Below are 18,238 nucleotides of genomic sequence, written 5' to 3' on the forward strand. Positions count from 1 at the left end.
GGGTAGAGCTATCTCATGCCCTTTGTAATGGATATATTACCATGGAGGTGTATGGCGGATGTCACCACCTCTGGAAGATTCTTACCTTTGGCTTTATTTTTTTCAGTGTCAGCTGCTTGGGAACTTTGATCAGTGACTTAAAACTGTCATCCAGTTTCATGCATTGCTATGATCAGTGACTTAAGTTTAGCTTTATTGTTTTAGAATCTGAAGTCCACCTACTGTGTTTTTAGAAGCTGCACTGTCTCCTTCCATTGTGCTTTACACTGCAAGACCACTTACTGATATTAGATGCAGTGTAGCATAAGTCACTACAGGAAGTCAGTACATGGAGATATGCTTCCATGACCGCAAGCACAGAATGACTATCATTTACAAGTAACTTAGACCCCCTGTCCACGGCATTGCTATGGAAAGCGCCGCCACCTGTCCACGAGCGAAGAATAATTGCGATTCTCTGCTCACGGCGGGCAATTCGCAGCATGCGATTCTCAGCGGTCAGCCTATCTATTAGATAGGGCAGATCGGCAGAGATTGAGCGGCGGCTCCCGCAGCAAAGCTTCGCCGCGGGATACCGCATCGCCCGTGGACAGCTGGTCTAAACCATCTATAAATCTCGTACATCCTCATTATAGGTCATTAATAGTTTAATCGGCGAGGGTCCAGCAGTCAGGATCCCCCCACCAATCAGCTGATCCTCCAGTCAGTTGTCAGTGCAGCCAGGCCAGATGTCATGGTGGTCAGGGCCAAGAAATGCAGTAGACTGCTTCTCTCCCACTGAAATCAATGAGAGCGATGCCTTCCATTATACTTCTGTCTCTAACCGCAGTGAGGAGCTGGAAGTGTAACAGAAGGCACCAGTCTCATTGATTTCAATGGGCGTGAACTCATTTATTACATTTGCAGTCCTGACCACTGAGGATCAGCTGATCGGTGAAGATCCCAAGCAACAAATCCCTTTTGACCAACTATTGATGAGATTCCCTAAGATGACCAGGAAATGGCAGAAAATACGCAGTGAGGAAAGGACCCTGGAGAGCAGGTTTCATATTTTTTATACAGAGTGGGTCACAGAAAATGAACCCGGCCCCACACTCTTATAAAAGCTGCCAAAAAGAAAATCTGTATTGCCCAAAGTAACCAATCACAGCGCAGCTTTTACTTTACCCAACAGTATAAGAAATGATTGGTTGCTATAGGCAACAAAGTTTTTCTTTAAGACAGCTTTCATAAGAGTGTGAGGCTGGGCTACTTTTCCATGGCCCATGCTATAGAAGAAACAAGTAATATCATGTTCCTTTTATTTCCTGAAGTGATTTAGGTCCTTTTCACATTCTGCACCTTAATCCGCCGCTGCGACTTCTGCACCAAAATTTGCAAGTCTCATTGTGGATTTTGATTTGGAATTCCTAACAGAAATAAGAAATTTCCATTCTGCATCAAAATCCATATGGATTTAGGTGTGGAATTTACGGCGGCTTGCAGCGCAGAATACAGAAAAACTCCACTTGTGTGAAAGGGCCCTTAGACTGAATAAAATGTATCGTCTCCCTATGCAGTCTGGAGCTAGAAGCCATGATATAGTGCTGTGACAGTCCATAGGAATGAATTCTGCTATTGGCAAGCAAGAATTCACCAACTAGAGGGGCAGGTTATGATTGTATCATGGTGGGATTCTGCTTGCCCCTCACTACCTCTTTGATGAAGAATTTCCACTTAGAGGCACCCAGGTATTAGTCATCAGCAATATCTATAAACAACCATGCAAGTACAGACACCCCCTCTTTCCTGCATGATGGTCTGAACCCGGTTTAACCTCATGATCAAGTGATGTCTTCCTTCCTATTTATGTTCAAAAAGATTTTATTGAACTTTCAGATAAAAATGACATTCAAAATTTAGCTATAAAACCTTGCTTATTGAACGGTTTACCATAACCTAAAGACATTTTCCATATACATATTTAACACTACTAGGTTTGAGAACTTCTTCCGTCACAACCAATAATTCACTTTCTTATCCAAGTATAGAAAAGAAATAAACATTTTGACACTATTCCGTGTCCCGTCCAATGAGCCCTCCCGGTCATCTGGCCGTAGGGACCCCCCGGGCAGTACCCAACAAGAATGGTACTGTCTCCCTTCAGCATCCTTCCCAGTCAAAAGATATATGAAAGTACATGTATAAAGTTAGAGAAGAAACTCAAAGAAAGTGAGGAGAGGAAAAAAAGGGAAGTCAGAAAGAATAATAGAATAATAATAATAATCTCTATTTGTATAGCGCCAACACACGGAGAACACAAACAATATCACAATTACAGGTGGTATTCATCTTTTTTTTTTTTAAACAAACGGGATGGGGGTGACATAGCAGTTACCGAAGCAGGAGATGTACACAGTAGGCAGAGTGGAAAATGTGGGAAGCCATAGGGAGGGGCAGGGGGTATGTTGTGGGGGTTGGGGACTAGATCAGGAGATTTGCTATGTTTCTTTGAAGAGGTGCGTTTTTAAGGCACGTCTGAAGTTCTGTGCGTCCGGGATTGGCCGGATGTTTTTGGGTAGAGTGTTCCAGAGGATCTGTGCTGCTCTGGAGAGATCCTGGAGGTGAGAATGTGAGTTTCGGGTTTGTATTAAAGGGGCGTCCAGTCTGATTGTGTCAGTTGATTGGAGTGCGCGGGCTGCGTGATGGACAGGAAGGAGGTGATGTATGGCGGTGCTGCGCCATGGAGAGCTTTGTGGGTGAGGGTGATGAGTTTGAATTGAGTTCTGTAGTGGATGGGCAGCCACTGCAGTGACTGGCATAGTGCAGAAGCAGCTGGACAGGAAGATGAGTCTAGCTTCCACATTTAATATGGATTAGATAGGGGAGAGTCTGGTGCGGGGAAGGCCGATGAGCAGTGAGTTACAGTAGTCGAGCTGGGAATGGATGAGAGCGACAATGAGTGTCTGTAGCCTGTCCACCGTGAGGAACAGATGAATTTTTGCAGTGTTCCTGAGATGCAGGTGGCATGTTCATACCAGAGATAAGCTGTGGTGGGTAAAAGAGAGGTCTGAGTTCAGTGTGACCCCAAGGCAGCGGACATGCTGTCTGGGGGTTATGATGGTTCCAGATACTGAGATGGAGATGTTGAGGGGGAGGTCGGCTGTCAGTAGGTGGAAAGATGAGAAGGTCAGTTTTTGAGAGGTTAAGTTTGAGAAAGAGGGAGGACATGGTGTTAGAGACAGCAGACAGACAGTCGGTGATGTTTTGGAGGAAGGGTGCAGAGATGTCATGGTAGGACGTGTATAGCTGGGTGTCGTCAGTGTAGAGATGATATTGGAGACCAAATCTGCAGATGGTTTGTCTGATTACGGCTGTGTAGATAAAGGGGGGCCGAGGATCAAGCCCTGGGGTACCCCGACAGCGAGAGAAAGTGAAGAGGAGGTAAAGCCAAAGAAGGAGACGCTGAAAGAGCGGTCAGAGAGATAGGGGAGAACCAGGAGAGGGCAGTGTCCTTTAGGCCGATGGAGCGAAGCATAGCGAGGAGGAGGTCATGGTCAACAGTGTCAAATTCAGTAGAAAGGTCAAGGAGGATTAGTAGGGAGTAGTCACCCCTCGACTTGGCCGTCATGAGGTCGTTTGAAACTTTTAGGAGGGCGGTTTCAGTCGAGGGCAGGGGGCGGAAGCCGGACTGAAGGGGGTCGATTAGAGAGTTTTCACAGAGAAAGCGTGTGAGGTGGGAGTAGACCAGACATTCTAGTAATCTGGAGACGAAGGGGAGGTTTGAGATGGGTCGGTAGTTGGCAGTGTCAGTCGGGTCAACGGTCGGTTTCTTTAGTAAAGGGATATGATGGAGTGTTTTGAAAGAGGAGGGGAAGATGCCTGAGGTTAGGGAGAGGTTGAGGATGGTGGTGAGGTGGGTAATGACATCCAGGTAAAGGGACTGGAGGAGTTAGGAAAGAGGGTTGTTAGCACAGGTGGTGGGGGGGAGCAAAGGAAAGCAGTCCGGAGACTTCTTCCTCTGTCATTGGCTCTAGTATAGATAGTGAATGAGTGATGAATACAGTGCTGAAGAGACCAGGATCGGGGCTAGTCGTGTAATGTGCAGTGATTTCTTTTTGGATATTATTGATTTTTTTTTTTTTTTTTTAATGGGCGGCTAGCTCTAGGGCACTGAGATCAATCATGAGGGATCGTTCTTTGGGGCTGAGGAGGGAGTGGAAGTTGTCGAAAAGTAGAATTTAGATCGGAGGGTACCCTGAGATCACAAACCAAGATCATTTATGTTTGGTTTTTTTTCCAGATTTTTGCACTTGGTCGCTTTTACTCGCTCATGTACAGATCCATTCCTCAACCAGTGAGGGAGAGTCTCGGAACTCTACCCAGACAGCCCATGCAACATAGAATTTTGAAAGGTTCTGTTTCAAGATCACTGCATTTAAGCTCTCTCATACAATTCAAAGAGTCCATGGCCTCCAGCCACGCTATTCTTGGGATTGCGACACTCTGTCTCCAATATCTGGGGATAATCTGTTGCATTGCCATAATAAAGTGCCGGAGCAGACCTTTTTTAAGCTGAGAGAATGGACCCATGGGGATAGACAGGAGCAGCAATACAGAAACCAGGATCCCCTCGGCAAGGTGTGTACTCCCTTTAAATCTATGAGTTCTCATTCCCCTGGACCCATGACATCAGGGGAGTTCCGTCTCTGGCATAAAAGAGATGGAAGTGTGTGATATTGTAGGCATTAGTTTGGGGCTCCCCACCAGTGAGGTAAGTGGCCCTGGTCTCGACATCACGGAGCTTTCTCTAGGCTGTTTAAGCCAAGCGTGCTTGTATAAGGGGGGAGGTGCCCGACCTCTTCCAATCCAAGCGCCACGAATCCAGAAAGCTCCCCTGATCTGGAAAAGGTATATAACCTGCACCACCTCCACCCACAGCTTAAGACTCGGAGTGCTGACATATGCTTATGATGCAGTTACTTCCTTCTGTTTTCTGGACCACATTCTTCATCCCGTGCAGCTGCTGACCTGTCGCTGTGTTTACATGCATCACTTCCACAATAAACACTGCAACAGACTGCTCCCTACAACTTCCAGGATGGATAGAGCTTGTTTACCGGCCAGCACTGTAGCTCCGCCCCCAGCTCACCGGTCCTACACCTTACCAGCACCAACCTCCCTCTCACTGAGAGAGCCAGAGAAAGCCTGCAGGCAGACAGACCAGACCTTCCGGCACTCTGAACGGCACATGAGTAATACAGTGCAGTGCTTCCTGTCCTCCCATCATGCACTGCTCACAGGATAATGAAGGCTATGGACAGGGGAGGAAGTAACAAATGTGGACAAGAGATTTTTCAGGTGACAGAGAAAATTAAGAAAGTAGCTAGACCAGGTAAAGTGATCTGGTATTATTGTATCTTAACGCCACCAGGCAGTCCAGATTGACAGGGGGGGTGATGACCCCTGTAGCTGATTGGCTGCACAGCGCAGGTCCTGGCAACCCAGAAACCTAATGCTGCAGCTGAAAGTGCTTTGAATGCACGGCGGCTTGCAGCTATGGGTCTTCGGGGCCGCCACTTCAGGCGAGGATTGCAGTAGCTGAAACTTCCTTTCCCCAGCGGCCCTCTACTCTGTGTTTAAAGGGGTTGTCCCGCGAAAGCAAGTGGGGGTATACACTTCTGTATGGCCATATTAATGCACTTTGTAATACATAGTAACATAGTATGTAAGGCCGAATGAAGACATTGTCCATCTAGTCCAGCCTGTCTATCCTACTGTGTTGATCCAGAGGAAGGCAAAAGACCCCAAGGCCAGAAGTCAATTAGCCCTTTTGGGGGAAAAATTCCTTCCCGACTCCCTAATGGCAATCAGACTGTTCCCTGGATCAACCCCTAATAGTTCCTACCTGCCTATACACCAGGATTGACACTTAACCTAAAATTTATATCCTGTAATATCCTTCTCCAGAAAGACATCAAGTCCCCTTTTAAACTCCTCTATGGATTTTGCCATCACCACTTCCTCCGGTAGAGAGTTCCACAGTCTAACTGCTCTTACAGTAAAGAACCCCTTTCTGTGTTGGTGATGAAACCTACTTTCCTCTAATCGTAGCGGATGTCCTCTTGTTACCGTCGTGGTCCTGGGTGTAAACAGATCGCGGGAGAGATCCATGTGTTGTCCCCTCATGTACTTATACATGGTTATTTGGTTGCCTCTTAACCTTCTTTTTTCTAGAGTAAATAGTCCCAATTTTGATAGCCTCTCTGGGTATTCCAGTACCGTCATTCCATGTATTAGTTTAGTCGCTCTTCTTTGAACCCCCTCAAGCACTGTGACATCTTTCCTGAGCACCGGTGTCCAGAATTGTACGCAGTATTCCATGTGAGGTCTGACAAGTGCCTTATATAATGGAAGGATAATGTTCTCGTCCTTCGCCCCTATACCTCTTTTGATGCACCCCAAGACTTTATTTGCCTTTGCAGCGGCTGACTGGCATTGGTTACTCCAGTTCAGTCTATTATCCACTAGTACCCCCAGATCCTTTTCCATATCACTTTTCCCTAGTGGTACCCCATTAAGTGAGTATTTGTGACATCTGTTCCTCCTGCCCATGTGCATAGTCTTACATTTTTCAACATTGAACTTCATTTGCCATTTTTCTGCCCAAGCCCCCAGCTTATCCAGGTCCGTTTGTAGCCGCACATTGTCTTCCGTTGCATTAATTATATTGTATAATTTTGTGTCATCTGCAAATATTGATATTTTGCTGTGCAGCCCCTCTATCAGGTCATTAATAAATATGTTGAACAGAGTGGGGCCTAATACTGAACCCTGTGGCACCCCGCTAGCGACTGTGGTCCAATCAGAGTACGAACCATTTATTACCACCCTCTGCTTTCTATCGTTGAGCCAATTTTTTACCCACTTACACACGTTTTCGCCCAGTCCGAGCTGCCTCATTTTGTATATTAGCCTATTATGTGGCACGGTGTCAAAGGCTTTAGAGAAGTCCAGATATACAAGATCAATAGATTCTCCCTGGTCCAGCTTAGAGCTTACTTCATCGTAGAAACTGATCAGATTTGTCTGACATGAGCGACCCTTCATGAATCCGTGCTGGTGAGGAGTTATTCCCTTAATCTCCTTGAGGTACTCATCGATGGCGTCTCTCAGAATCCCCTCGAAAATTTTTCCCGTTACTGAAGTGAGACTTACTGGCCTGTAGTTACCAGGCTCACTTTTGCTCCCTTTTTTGTAAATTGGAACCACGTTGGCAATGCGCCAGTCCAATGGTACTACTCCGGTCTTGATAGTGTCTAGAAATATTAGGTATAGCGGCCTAGCTATCTCGTCACTTAGTTCCTTTAGTATCCTTGGGTGTAATCCATCTGGGCCCGGTGATTTATCAATTTTAGTTTTCTTTAGACGCTTCCGCACCTCCTCCTGCGTTAGGTATGAGATATTTTGTGAGGGGTTCGTTTTATTCCCCTGCATCTCGTGTGGCATTTCCTTTTCTTTGGTGAACACACTTGAGAAGAAACTGTTTAGTAGATTTGCTTTCCCTTCGTCATCATCAATGATTTCTCCTGCATTGTTTTTTAAAGGGCCAGCGCTCTCCCTGCAAATCCTTTTGCTGTTTATGTAGTTGAAAAATAGCTTCGGGTTGTTTCTGCTCTCTTTTGCGATCCGTCTTTCTGCTTCCTCCTTGGCAGTTTTAATCGTATCTTTGCATATTTTGTTTTTTTCCCTGTATGATTTTAGCGCTTCTTCGCTGCCTTGTTGCTTTAGTAGTTTGAACGCTTTCTTCTTTTCGTTTATTGCCCCTCGTACCGTCTTGTCGAGCCACATTGGTTTCCTTTTAGCTGAGTTTCTTTTATTTTTAAAGGGAATGAACTGCTCACATGAGGCGATTAGGATCCTTTTGAACTTTTCCCATTTTTCCTCCGTACTGATATGTAATGTACATTGTGCATTAATTATGAGCCATACAGAAGTTATTCACTTACCTGTTCCGTTGCTAGCGTCCCCGTCTCCATGGTGCCGTCTAATTTTCAGCGTCTAATCGCCCGATTAGACGCGCTTGCGCAGTCCGGTCTTCATCTTTTCTGAATGGGGCCGCTCGTGCCGGAGAGCGGCTCCTCGTAGCTCCGCCCCGTCACGTGCCGATTCCAGCCAATCAGGAGGCTGGAATCGGCAATGGACCGCACAGAAGACCTGCGGTCCACCGAGGGTGAAGATCCCGGCGGCCATCTTCACAAGGTAAGTAAGAAGTCACCGGAGCGCGGGGATTCAGGTAAGCACTATCCGTTTTGTTTTTGTTTTTTAACCCCTGCATCGGGTTTGTCTCGCGCCGAACGGGGGGGCTATTGAAAAAAAAAAAAAACCCGTTTCGGCGCGGGACAACCCCTTTAAGTGCAGAGCGGGGTCGCAGGGGAAGATTGGCCCAGCGTAATACCCCTTCCCCGAGGACACAGAATGCCGTGAAGCGAGCCACACACCCCAACATATCTGTACAATTCCGGTGCACTGCAGGGAGGACAGAGCAGCAGCCCACCCCTAACTGAAATACACCGCCCACACACATAGGTGCAGGGAGCCACACAGTTGCTTACATGCGTGTCCCCCGCACCCCAGCACTCTGCCTGAGGAGAGCAGGGAGGCCAGAGTGCCGGCAGACCGACAGTTACAGGCTGCGGGTGCATAGACCTCCAGGAGGAGGACACCTTGGAGACTACAGCGCTGTGCCAATGTCAGATAAAGAGCTTCGGCACGGGGGGACAGGCGTTTCGCTGCAGAGGGCTGCTCAGTCACATAGCTGCCCTTTAGCACCTTCTAGGACCTTCTGCTCTTGATCCTATCAGGAGCTAGGGGTGTGACAGGGGCGGTTTCCCCGTCACACCCCTAGCTTCCGGTGGCGTCAAGATACACCAATACCCAATGATCATATTACAAAATGAGTTATTCTAAGGATGTGCATTAGATTTTAAAATGTTAATTCTGTGCCCAGCATCTACCATAATATCAAACACTATTCACACTGGCACTTGCTCCATCCTTTTTATAATAGAAAGGTTTTTTAGTAACATGCTCTGGCAGCGGTTGTTCTGGCAAAAATGATCCAGCATAAAGGCCAGTTATTCTTTCCCCTTACATCTGCCATCTGGGATGTCCATATACATTAGATAGTTGGGCGATGCTGCCAGAATGCGCAGGTCCAGACAACTTTTATTTATTGTGTATGCCTAAATAAATATAGCTATAGTAAATTTCTCACGATTTGCTACCACTGTATCAGTGCAAGAGAGAATACTTCTCTCATCTGAGATGAGCACAGCAGAACAAGTCTGTTCTGATTTGTAACCTCCATGCAAGTTTTCATTAACTGACAGCAAGCAGAGATTTGAAAAAAATAGGGAGGAATTGGAACACAAAGTAAATTAGGAAGTTGCTGCACTTGATCATAGGGTGATAAAGCTTTATTTACAGTAGGCTCAATGTCTGTTATGAGGAGCGCACATTGGGCCATTCATGGGGTGACTCTTGAGGTCTCTGTCCTGCTGGTCACTTGTTTGTCTCTGTTCCGCTGTTGCCAGGCGCTCCAGGATAAATGTGATTACAGTGAACTCTCACAATTGTCTGGCAAGGAGTCTCTGCCATAGTGGATATTGTATGGAGAGGATGAGCACGCTCATTAGTCAGAGATGAAACTAGCTTTTTTGTAGTTGGTTGTCTGTTACTTGCTATTATCATTGGAAGCAACTCTGCGGGGAACCAGCTTGCTTCCTACAAACGATGCACCAAGATGAGTAGCTCCACAACATACTGTAATATCTCCACTTCACAGCTTTACAACAGATTCCGACCCCCATCTGTATTCTGCATATAGTGACTATTTACAGGCTTACTATGAAGTTGGTTTGGGGTTGTAATAGTATAGTCCACCTATAACATTAATATTAGGGAACTGCATTGTAAGCAGTTTCCTAATATAAAGTTTACAAGCCAAGGCCATTTCAATAATTATTTGGTATAAAGGCCACCAGTGACGAGGGCAGGTGTCACAGGAAAGCCACCAGTGACGGGGGCAGGTGTCACAGGAAAGCCACCAGTGACGGGGGCAGGTGTCACAGGGAAGCCACCAGTGACGGGGGCAGGTGTCACAGGGAAGCCACCAGTGACGGGGGCAGGTGTCACAGGGAAGCCACCAGTGACGGGGGCAGGTGTCACAGGAAAGCCACCAGTGACGGGGGCAGTTGTCACAGGGAAGCCACCAGTGACGGGGGCAGTTGTCACAGGGAAGCCACCAGTGACGGGGGCAGGTGTCACAGGGAAGCCACCAGTGACGGGGGCAGGTGTCACAGGGAAGCCTCCAGTGACGGGGGCAGGTGGGTATTAGTATATCTTGACACCACCGGAAGTAGTGGTGGAGTCAAGATACAAGGAGTTTGACTGGGGGTAGCCGCCCCCTGTTTGTGATTGGCTGCACGTTATTGTCCCCTTTCTGTGGCTCATGAGGTCTTGCTTCTGGGGCGCCATTCGCTGTACCCGCCGTCCCAGCATCCCCACTCTCCTTGTCCCTGGGGTTCACTTCAGCTGCCGTACGTCCAAAGTGCCAAGCGCCGCCGTTGAGCGCTGCGGGCCACAGCAGCGCTATGATCTCAACACCCGGGCTCAGCGCTCCACCACAGCACACCGCTCTCAGCCACTGACAGACGCCACTCACCGCTCCGTCGGGCTGTGAAGTGCACATGCAGTGCTGTCACCTTCCTTCACGGCGTGCTCCAGTGCCCGAGCGCCGTCTCTGAGCTTCCTCCAATGCGGACGGCGCTGGCTACAGGACCTGTGAGGGTCAGTATGGGGAGAATGGAGGACAGCCAATCATGACGAGGGGGCGGCAACCCCCTGTCAAACTCCTCCTATCTTGGGTACACGAGTTCTTCTGGTGGCGTCAAGATACACTAATACCGCGCAGGTGTCACAGGGAAGCCACCACTGATGGGGGCAGGTGTTACAGGGAAGCCACCAGCAGAGCTCTTAATTCCAACAGTAGCCAATTTCATTAATGATCTCCTCAGCTCTTCTTCACCAGGGCAGTTTCTCATATTATTTTTCCTTCGGGCTAAATGTACTGTTCTATTTTTCGCATTATCATAGAAGTGGTGATAATCAGACTAGTGCACACACAGAGACTTCTTAAATAACTGTGTAATTGGCTAAACAATGAGGCCGGCTTCATACGGACATATTTGCGTGCGCAGTACGCAGTGGAAGAAACCATTGGTTTCAATGGGTTTGTTTACATGGGCGTATTTTGCATGCACATTTTCAGCCGTGTAAAAAAAGATAGAACATGCTCTGTCTTTCTGGGCATTTGTGCATCAAAGGTCCCCATGGAAGTCAATAAGGGGTGCACAAATGCTTGTGTAATATGCAAGAAGATGCATGAAACACTGCGGAATTGCGCTGGACAAAGAACACATATGCAACTAATTAGCAATTTCAATAGGTGCGTTTGCTTGCCGCACGCAAATGAACATGTCCTGCAGGGAGAAGACGTACATTAGAACATGCCGATATGTGAGCAAAAGAGCCTGGTTCATAGTGCAAAAAAGTGGCGCTAAGGTGTGCGCATCTATGCTTACACCCGTGTGAAGCCAGCCTTAGGCTAACTTCACACGGGCGAGGACGATATGGGGACGTGGATCGCGCCCCCATATAACGCTTGTCATTCATGTAAGATCCCCCAGGAATGCGAGGCATTTTCATGTAAAAAACAGCTTTGGGGGTGCTGGGAACGTCAGTCATAGCAGAGGTTCGCGGTGGTTCTCCCATTGTTTTCAATAGGAGACCTCCCATCACATTGCATGCACCTAGCATATGGTGTAATGCTTCCGCCAGTCCCACTGAAAACAATGGATGGTGCGATGCGAGAGCACGCACAAAATAGGACATGCCACGATTTGTTTCCCACATAGCATCGCTGTGCTATGCAGGAAAAAAACGTTCATGTATATACTGATTTTCTCGCCTGTGTGAAGCTGGCCTTGGGGTACTTTTACATAGGCAGATCAGCTGCCAAAGGTAGCGAGCGCTGACTGACTGTGCATGTCGCTCAGCGCTTCTTAGTAATATTTACATGGGCAAATGATTTGCACATATGGGAACAAATGATCGTTAAAGCGACACTGTACTCACCTTTGAGCCCGATAAATTACATTGTGTGTTCAAAGGTGAGGGAACGGAGAGTCTGGTAAACTGTGTTATATACTCACCGGGTGCCCCGTTCCTGCTCCGTGTGCCTATGAAGTTGGCGTGTGCTTGACTCTATCTGCATACACACGTCTCCATAGAGATGAATGGGAGATATGCGCGCAGAAAGAGTCAAGCTGTTGGCGTGTGCCAACCCTGCAAGGACACAGTGCTAGAATGTGGCACCTGGTGAGTATGAAACCCAACTTCCTGGATTCCCCATTCCCTCACCTTTTGGGACTTAGTTTATGGGGCTCAAAGGTGATGACCGTGTCCCCATACAGCTATCATTGGTCGGCTGCACGTCATTTTGTCTACATGCCAAGATGGACAGCCGACCAGCAAGCATTTTTATGCTCACAGAGAAAAGTCAATCAGCCAACTTACTAATGTTGGCTTGTTTGCTGGCTGATTGTAGGCCCTTTTACATGGCCCAATATACAGGCAAACGCTTGTGCCAGATCATCGTCATGTGTAAAAGGCCCTTAACGCATGGCTTCATTGGGCACCATGTAATGCTTCATGTCCCTGGTGGTCCCAACAGAAGTAACTCCCCTCACCCTTAGTGAATAGTACATCATCAAGGAGGAGCCTGAAGGGTCTTCAGCTTCTGGTTGTAAGCAATGAATGTTTCCTTTTTTTGACAGCAAGCACAGATCTTGACAATGGCGAGGAACTGAGTTTTCTGTAACTTGGCTTATGGTGTGTCCATTATGGCAGGATGTGCGCCAAATCCAGTCCTGGGTCTTCTCTGTTGGGCATGGAAGGTGTATACAGCAGTGTTCTGCAGCCTGTGGCTCTTCTGCTGTTGTGAAACCCCAACTCTCATCGCATCTTGGCTAGGAGTTGTAGTTTCCTAAGGGTAAGTTCACATGGGCCATAAATGCTACTGACTTTCTACATAGAAAATCCAGTCGTTAGGTTATATTCACGCGGCGGAATTCACCGCAGAATTTTTTTGTAGTGAATTCTGCCTAAAAAAACTGTCAAAACCTACCGCTTTGAAATGACGTCATGATGTAGAAACGCTCGATTCTGCGTTGGAATTCTACTACTTAATTTGCCCATTAACAGGGCAAATTCCTTGTGCGAATCCAAGCCACCAGCTGCAGCAGAAAACTGCGCATTTTGATGCTTTTTTTTAAGGCGGAAATTGCCACAAAAAACTCTGCAGCGATTACGCCATGTGGACATACCCTTGGCCATGTGGACATACCCTTGGCCATGTGGATGAGATTTTAAAAAAATGTGAAAGTTGTGGAAACTACAGTTAAGCCATTTCTATACGAGCGTATGCGCATTGGTGCTGTTTTTGCACACAAGGCGTTGCGTATTTGTGTACGTAACTGTGTTTTTACTGTACTCTTTGTGCAAGACATACACAATTGCATGCAAACACGCATTGATGCCATTGAAAAGTCAAATTAGTATGAGTACAAAATGTGCTCTTCCCCTGTGCATGTGCGCAAGAAAATAGAGCATGCTTTTTTGCGTGCAATGGCATTGTGCATGCCAAATATGGGTTCTGTTTTCTGCGTATTGCTCACAAGTTTTTGTGCGCAAATACGTGAGAGAATGTGCGCACAAGCGAATAGCAGTACAGTGATGGGGGGAGGTATAGGCTTGCAGCATAATCTATGAGCAGACCCCCCCCCCCCCCCCAAACAAAGGGGTCATCCCGATAGATAACATACAGGCTGTGTGCTAGAAGCACTTTGGTACATATATACCTCGCAGGACAGCGGAGAGGGGCAGGTTCATGTCTGACCCCCTCTACACATGAGGACACTTTTTGGACCCCGCACCACAAGGTATTTAGAGCTTCTACTAACTCATCTGTTACATTCTCTCCTTCCTCCGGCATGCGCGACCCCCCACCTCCCTGCACCCCAATTTAGTGTGGCGGTTAGTGAAGTCCTTTGTCACATCGGCCCCTGTTTCATCTGTTTGCCCCGCAGTCTCCTGTCCCTCCTCCTCCTCCACCGCCTCCTCCCCGGCCCGGCCCACGCTTCCCCCTTCGGACATGTGCGGCAGCTTTTTGTGTATTCAGTGGAGACTCCTTCCCTCCCGGAGGCTCCGGGCCCTCCACGTGCTGCGCCACCCGCTCCCGGGACCCCCGATCTTAGAGGGGACTAGTGAGGTAAGTCGGGAGGGCGAGCACAGCTGCGGGGTGACACGTGACTGCTCCACCAGCGAACTTTATAGAAGTTCCGACAACTTCCTGTAATCCCCTCCATTATTACTCGTCACGGCGTTATGTAACTATCCCAAAGGATATTGTCTATGGTTCGTCGTCGCAGCTGCTGCAGAACCTCCTTGAGAAGAGGAAGAACTCCGACTTCCTGTTATTTACTGTGGCGATCTAGCTGTTGATTGACAGGTTATATGTTATATTGCTGCATGACATACAGAGGGAGAGGGGAATTTACTAAGGGCAACTGACATAATTGGGAGCAGGCTGTATATGCTAAATAATAACCCTCCTTTATACTCTTACACTGAAGCAGCTGCTGCAGAACCTCTTAGATATTGGTGGAGGCCCTCTTTGTCAGGTGATGAGTGACAGTTTATACTTGTAGGAATATTGATTGCACTGACAAGTGGGCCAGTTGTACCCTCCAAATACACCCCAACAGGGGCTGCATGCCTCCTGCCGCTGCAGCTGCTGCAGAACATAATGGTTTCCTGCCAAGCCCTGGCAAGTTCTAATACTCCGACATGCTTGATTGCTGTTGCTAGTTTGCAGTTTGAAGCTACAGATGTAATTGTATTGCACTGACATGGGGGCTTCTATTCTAAATAATAACCCCACCCCCTCCTTTCCCCGTATTAGCTGCATCCCCCTTGTCCGCCCTAGATGTTAGACGTGGAGGAACAAGGGTTAGGAGGTTTCTTAGCAACAAGAGAGGATTGACTCCGTGCTCCGCCAATGATATCTGCATGTGCAAGGCCATTAATACAAGGGTGTTGCAATATTCTAGTTCAGAGTGCAGGGAAGCCCATATCCCTCGCTTGCCCATGACCGCTCTGCCCTGACAGCCTTGTGGTGCCCCCCTCCTCCACTAAACCCACTTCATTGACTTCTGATGAAGTGTTGTGTTTGCACAAACCTCCAGAACTTTATCCTCCATAAAAGCCCCTGAATAGCTGCTGGCCTCGCCCTTTGTGTTTGAAAACCTGTAAACACAGAAGTTGTAGGCCTCTGTAACTTTAAGGAGTAACCCATTACATGCCAGGTTGGATACATTCAAACCTGCAAAGTCGAGCAGCGTGATGATTGTATCTTCTAGTGTAACCTTCACAGCTGCTGGGCCCCAATGTAAAGTCTGGAATGGGGCCCCAACTATAATGCGTCATTTATAGTACTGGTCTGCTCATATGGGGAAGAGAGATCTTATGGGCCCCAAAGCTCCAGGGCCCATGTGCAAATGTATCCCCCTATAGTTACACTCCTGCGCCTTGATATAGAAGTATAGGTACAGGTGTGGTGATGGCGCTTCCACAGCCAATTATCTGCGGGTTTCATAAACTGACAATGTATAGAGATTAATGCGCAGACGAATCCTAATAGCTCTGAAGGAAGAGCGCAAGCTGCAAGGAAATACAAGGCACTTGGGGTGCAGGACAGGGAGCCGCTGACACTCGGGGCCTCTGCTCGGAAAGGATTTGTCATGTGTGAGAGGTGGAGCAGAGGCTGGAGTGTCTCCTCTTCACTCTGGAGCTGATACTTGTGGGGATAAGTGTGAACAAGCCGCCATAACAATAAGAGGGCACAGTGGCTTGCTGATAAGAGAGCTGCTCATTGCCATAGCAACTATGCAATTAAATAACTTTCCTGGCGGCCCTGATGTCTGGGTGGAGGCTCTTGGGACATTCTCTTTTTAGCTTGAGGAAAGTTCTGGGAAAAGTTTTTAAAACTTAGTGGCTTTACACGGGACAACTATTGTCCGAATAGTCTCTGAAAATAGTCGCTACAGCAAGTTGTTAGCGTACGAACGACTGTTTATCTGCTTTTATACAGAGCAATTGTTGTTCACTTGTGCAATGTCAATCGCTGAAGCGCACTCTCCCCCCCCCCCCCCCCCCCAAAGTTATTGATTAGGCTGCCTATCCACGGCCGCGATAGAATATTGCTAGCCATATTCTGCTGTGGGGGAGGAGGGTGGAGCACTGTAAGGTCTCTGCGATCAGATTTTCTAATTGATAGGCTCACCACAGAGATTCGCGGCATGCCGCAATTTTAATCACATGAGCAGAGAATCACTATGATTCTCCGCTCGTGGACATCGGGCTGCGCTTTCCATGGTTATCCTATGGAAAGCGTGTCATGCGAGCTCTGCGGACGATTTATCGCCACGGATCACGCTGCGACATCTCGCCCGAGGACAGGCAGCCTAGGCCCCCTGCACACGGGTGGAAATTCCCCGACGGGATTTCCCGCAGAATTTCTGGACATGCCCGCCTGCATAGGATTGCATTACAAAACGCATTCCTATGCAGACGGCCGCGATTTGTTCGTGTAAATATACACGTGGAAAACAAATCGCTGCATGCTCTATTTCTGTGCGGGTCTCGCAGAGGCCCACACAGAAATGTCAATCTCCGCAGCCTGGCTCTGCGCCGGCAGCCGGCGCGTCACAGAGCCGAAGCCGCGGGAGAAGGTGAGAGCCGCACTGGTCCCTGCAGGTGCGCGGGTTGGGTCCCTCTGCGAGATTTCTTGCAGAAGATCCGACTCGGCCGTCTGTAGGCAGCCTTAGTCCTGGAAAGACTTATCTTGGCTGTTTATACTAGATGATAATTAATCAACCAGCGACTATTTTTTTAGGCCGCATGAACAAGGGCAGGTCGGGATTCCGGAGCGGAATCCGGCCCCGGCAGCAGCTGTGTCAGGGCGTATCTGCTTTCATCTGTACTGCAGATGGTCCACACAGCTCACTTTCGGACATGCGCAGTACAGATTTTTTTTAACTCCTGCTTTCCCGCGTTATCGCCTAACGTCGGGGCCGCAGATCAGACGGCTTCCATTGACTTCAATAGAAGCTGTCAGCGTGGATTTCACGCAAAAATGGAGCATGCTGCCATTTTTTAATCTGTGAGTGGAAACCACAATTGGTTTCCGCTCGGGTGCATGAAGATTTGCTTTTCCATAGCATGCTATGGGCGGTATTTGCTGTAGAATACGGAGGCGGATGCCTGCTCCAGATTCCGCAATGAAAATCCGCCTGTGTGCATGCACCCTTTAGACCTCATATCCATGGGTGGGTCGGGTTCGGCATGCAGGACGGTACCTATAGCAGTGGCTCATGTGTGGAAGCGCTGTGACACATTTTTTTTTTAAGTCTCCTGCTTTCCAGTGGAATTCACGGCCCATCACCAATTCAATTGCAGACTGGGCCGAGGATCGAACAACTTCAATTGACTTCAATGGAAGCCGTCCATGTGGGAACTGCAGCAAAATGGAGCATTCTGTGACTTGTTTTCCGTACTTAAAGGTCTGCAAAACAAATCCGCGTGCTTTAATTCTGGTGCGGACGCCCGTGTCTTCCTGTGGGCGGCTTGAACTGCGGATTATTGGTGAGGTGAAATGAAGCAACTAGTAAACGGATTGTTACTTGTCGCCCTATAGGTGGCCATGTTTACACAGAACTGTTATTTACATTTGCTCCCTTGAGCGACTATTCAGACAATATTTGTCCCATGTAAAACGACTTTCAGGCCGTATTCCCATGAACACCCCGTCTGATTACTGTGCAGGACTGTGCATGTTACATATCCTGTTATTGTGTGGGACTCGCAGGAAAATAGGACATACAGGGATTTTGAGTGGGGGGGTTGAGTGAAAAATTGCTCATGTGAATTAACATATTCAAATAAATTCATTTTCTGTGCGAGGTCTGTCCGCCTCAGACACGAACAGAACTCGCACAAGAATATCGTCCGTGTGAATACGGCCTAACACAGGCATCAGAATCTGAGGATGCTAAATACAAAGCGACTCCGACAAGTG

The 18,238-nt window shown here is 47.9% G+C and overlaps 1 protein-coding gene across 5 annotated transcripts in view; it reads left to right on the forward strand.

Annotated features, from left to right (window-relative positions):
* The window catches only part of FOXN3 (forkhead box N3), a 175,958-nt gene that overhangs the window by 86,613 nt on the left and 71,107 nt on the right, over positions 1 to 18,238 (forward strand). For 3 of the 5 annotated variants that reach the window (XM_066607573.1, XM_066607576.1, XM_066607577.1), the window contains exon 1: positions 14,232 to 14,371. The exons of 1 other annotated variant lie outside the window; for it this stretch is intronic. The gene's annotated coding sequence lies outside the window, so the exon portion shown is untranslated. Of the gene's footprint in view, positions 1 to 14,231; positions 14,372 to 14,481; positions 14,612 to 18,238 lie in introns of those variants that run through there. One more of the 5 variants, XM_066607575.1, reaches the window with a different exon arrangement.

This window comes from Eleutherodactylus coqui, chromosome 6, assembly GCF_035609145.1.
Source record: "Eleutherodactylus coqui strain aEleCoq1 chromosome 6, aEleCoq1.hap1, whole genome shotgun sequence".
NCBI lineage: Eukaryota > Metazoa > Chordata > Amphibia > Anura > Eleutherodactylidae > Eleutherodactylus > Eleutherodactylus coqui.